The sequence below is a fragment of the Arachis ipaensis genome, chromosome B2, assembly GCF_059453495.1.
Source record: "Arachis ipaensis isolate K30076 ecotype BB chromosome B2, ASM5945349v1, whole genome shotgun sequence".
NCBI classification, from domain to species: Eukaryota; Viridiplantae; Streptophyta; class Magnoliopsida; order Fabales; family Fabaceae; genus Arachis; species Arachis ipaensis.
Window position 1 is genome coordinate 83,401,326 of NC_142437.1, and position 3,985 is coordinate 83,405,310.

Genomic DNA, 3,985 nt, shown 5'->3' on the forward strand with positions numbered 1-3,985 from the left:
GTCCTATTTATACTAAACTAGTTACTAGGGTTTACAGAAGTAAGTAATTGATGCATAAATCCACTTCCGGGGCCCACTTGGTGTGTGCTTGGGCTGAGCTTGAAGTTTACACGTGCAGAGGCTTCTTTTGGAGTTGAACGCCAAGTTGTAACATGTTTTTGGCGTTCAACTCTGGTTCGTGATGTGTTTCTGGCGTTTAACTCCAGACTGTAGCGTAGAACTGGCGTTCAACGCCCTTTTGCGTCGTCTAAACTTGGGCAAAGTATGGACTATTATATATTTCTGGAAAGCCCTGGATGTCTACTTTTCAACGCCGTTGAGAGCGCGCCATTTGGAGTTCTGTAGCTCCAGAAAATCCACCTTGAGTGCAGGGAGGTCAGAATCCAACAGCATCAGCAGTCCTTCTTCAACCTCTGAATCTGATTTTTGCTCAAGTCCCTCAATTTCAGCCAGAAAATACCTGAAATCACAGAAAAACACACAAACTCATAGTAAAGTCCAGAAATGTGAATTTAACATAAAAACTAATAAAAACATCCCTAAAAGTAACTAGATCCTACTAAAAACATACTAAAAATAATGCCAAAAAGCGTATAAATTATCCGCTCATCATTCTCCCTTCTTCATTCTATTCTTCTATTCTTCTAATCACATAAAAGAATCTCTATACTATGATATAGAGGATTCCTCTTCTTTTCTATTCTCTTCTTTTTCATATGAGCAGAAACAAGGATAAGAACATTCTTGTTGAAGCTGATCCTGAACGTGAAAGGACTCTGAAGAGGAAGCTAAGAGAAGCTAAAGCACAATACTCTGGAGAGGACCTTACAAAAATTTTCGAAAAAGAAGAAGTTATGGCAGCCGAAAATAACAACAATGGTAGAGATGCAAGGAAGATGCTTAGTGACTTTTCTGCACCCACTTCTGACTTCTATGGAAGAAGCATCTCAATTCCTGCAGTTGGAGCAAACAACTTTGAGCTTAAGCCTCAATTAGTTTCTCTAATGCAGCAGAATTGCAAGTTTCATGGACTTCCATTGGAAGATCCTCATCAGTTCTTAGCTGAATTTTTGTAAATCTGTGACACTGTTAAGACCAATGGGGTTAATCCCGAGGTCTACAGACTTATGCTTTTCTCCTTTGCTGTAAGAGATAGAGCTAGGATATGGTTGGATTCACAACCTAAAGAAAGCCTGAACTCTTGGGAAAAGTTGGTCAATGCTTTCTAGGCCAAATTCTTTCCACCTCAAAAGTTGAGCAAGCTTAGAGTGGAAGTCTAAACCTTCAGACAGAAGGAAGGTGAATCCCTCTATGAAGCTTGGGAAAGATACAAGCGATTGATCAGAAGGTGTCCTTCTGACATGCTTTCAGAATGGAGCATCTTATGTATATTCTATGATGGTCTGTCTGAATTGTCCAAGATGTCATTGGACCACTCTGCTGGTGGATCTCTTCATCTGAAGAAAATGCCTGCAGAAGCCCAGGAACTCATTGAGATGGTTGCAAATAACCAGTTCATGTATACTTCTGAAAGAAATCCTGTGAATAATGAGATGACTCAGAAGAAAGGGGTTCTTGAGATTGATACTCTGAATGCTACATTGGCTCAGAATAAAATATTGACTCAGCAAGTCAATATGATTTCTCAGAGTCTGACTGGAATGCAAACTGCATCCGGCAGTACTAAAGAAGCTTCCTCTGAAGAAGAAGCTTATGACCCTGAGAATCCTGCAATGGAAGAGGTGAATTACATGGGAGAATCCTATGGAAACACCTATAATTCTTCATGGTGGAATCATCCTAATTTTTCATGGAAGGATCAGCAGAAGCCTAATCAAGGCTTCAATAATAATAATGGTGGGAGAAATAGGTTTGGCAATAGAAAGCCTTTTCCATCATCTTCTGAACAACAGATAGAGAATTTTAAGCAGAGCCTCTCTGACTTAGCAACCATAGTCTCTGATCTATCTAAGACCACTCTCAGTTTCATGACTGAAACAAGGTCCTCCATCAGAATTTGGAGGCACAAGTGGGTCAAATGAGTAAAGGAGTAACTGAAACTCCTCTTAGTACTCTCCCAAGCAATACAGAAGAGAATCCAAAAAGAGAGTGCAAGGCCATCAATATACCCAACATGGCCGAACCTGGAGAGAGTCAAAGGGCAGTGATTTCCGATGAGGAAGACCACAATGGACGTCCACCGGCCACTAAGGAGTTTCCTAATGAGGAACCAAAGGAATCTGAGGCTCATATAGAGACCATAGAGATTCTACTGAACTTACTATTGTCATTCATGAGCTCTGATGAGTATTCTTCATCTGAAGAATATGAAGATATTATTGAAGAGCAAGTTGCTCAGTATCTAGGTACAATCATGAAGTTGAATGCCAAGTTATTTGGTAATGAGACTTCGGAGGATGAACTTCTATTGCTCATCAATGAACTAAATACCTTGGTTCAACAGAAATTACCTCAGAAGAAACCGGATCCCGGAAAGTTCTTAATACCTTGAATCATAGGCACCATGACCTTTAAAAAGGCTCTGTGTGACCTTGGTTCAAGTATAAACCTCATGCCACTCTCTGTAATGGAGAAACTAGGAATCTTTGAGGTACAAGCTGCAAGAATCTCACTAGAGATGGCAGACAATTCAAGAAAACAGGCTTATGGACTTGTAGAGGATGTCTTAGTGAAGGTTGAAGGCTTTTACATCCCTACTGATTTCATAATCCTAGACACTGGAAAGGATGAAGATGAATCCATCATCCTTGGAAGACCCTTCCTAGCCACAGCAAGAGCTGTGATTGACATGGATAGAGGAGAGTTAGTCCTTCAATTGAATGAGGACTACCTTGTGTTTAAGGCTCAAGGATCTTCTTCTGTAACCATGGAGAGGAAGCATGAAAGGCTTCTCTCAATAAAGAGTCAAAAGAGCCCCCACACTCAACTTCTAAGTTTGGTGTTAGGAGGCCACCATCAAGTTCCGAGTCTTTCTGAAGCTCTCTAAGAGCTCACTGTCAAGCTATTGACATTAAAGAAGCGCTTGTTGTGAGACAACCCAATGTTATTTAATTATATTTATTTATATTCCAATGTCATTTTATGTTTTTTTTAGGTTGATGATCATGTGAAGTCATAAAAACAACTGCAGAATTAAAGCAAAATAAAAAACAGGATCAAAAATAGCACACCCTGGAGGACAGGCTTATTGGCGTTTGAATGGGTGTTTAACGCCCAGTCTGGCAGCATTCTGGGCATTAAACGCCATAATGGGCAGCACTCTGGGCGTTTAACGCCAGAAAAGGGTGTCTGGTGTCTGGCTGGCATTAAACGCCAGAAATGGTAGACAGACTGGCGTTTAACGCCAGAAAAGGGTGTCTGGCTGGCGTTAAACGCTAGAAAGGGGTAGCAAACTGGCGTTTAACACCAGCAAAGGTAGCAGAGCTGGCGTTTAACGCCAGAATTGGCACACAAAGGGCGTTTGAATGCCAGAATGGTGCAGGGAGCAGAATTCCTTGACACCTCAGGATCTGTGGACTCCACAGGATCCCCACCTACCCTACCTCTTCTTCTCTCCTCTTCACACCTTTCCATAACACTCTTCCCCAAATACCCTTGACTAATCCAATCAATACCTCTTCCCCAAATACCATTCACCTATCAAATCCTACCCTCTTTCCCATATTCTCTTCACCACTTACATCCATCCATTATAAACCCCACCTACCTCACCATTCAAAATTCAAACCATTTCCCTTCCAAACCCACCTATTCATGACCGAATTCCCTCTCTCTCCTACCCTATAAATTCCTCTCCTTACTACCTTCAATTTCACACATCATACACACTACTACCCCCCTTGGCCGAAACCAGTACTACCCTTAATCTCCTCCATTTCTTCTTCTTCTACTCTTTTCTTTCTTCTTTTGCTCGAGGACGAGTAAACCTTTTACGTTTGGTGTGGAAAAAGCTCTATTTTTTCTA

At 41.3% G+C, this 3,985-nt stretch overlaps 1 non-coding gene across 1 annotated transcript; it reads right to left on the bottom strand.

The window, feature by feature from the left end:
* Window positions 1-1,259: 1,259 nt before the first annotated feature.
* Window positions 1,260-1,367, bottom strand: LOC148574633 (small nucleolar RNA R71). Its single transcript, XR_015906773.1, has one exon. It is a non-coding gene; the product is annotated as a small nucleolar RNA R71 (small nucleolar RNA).
* Between the last annotated feature and the right edge of the window lie 2,618 nt (window positions 1,368-3,985).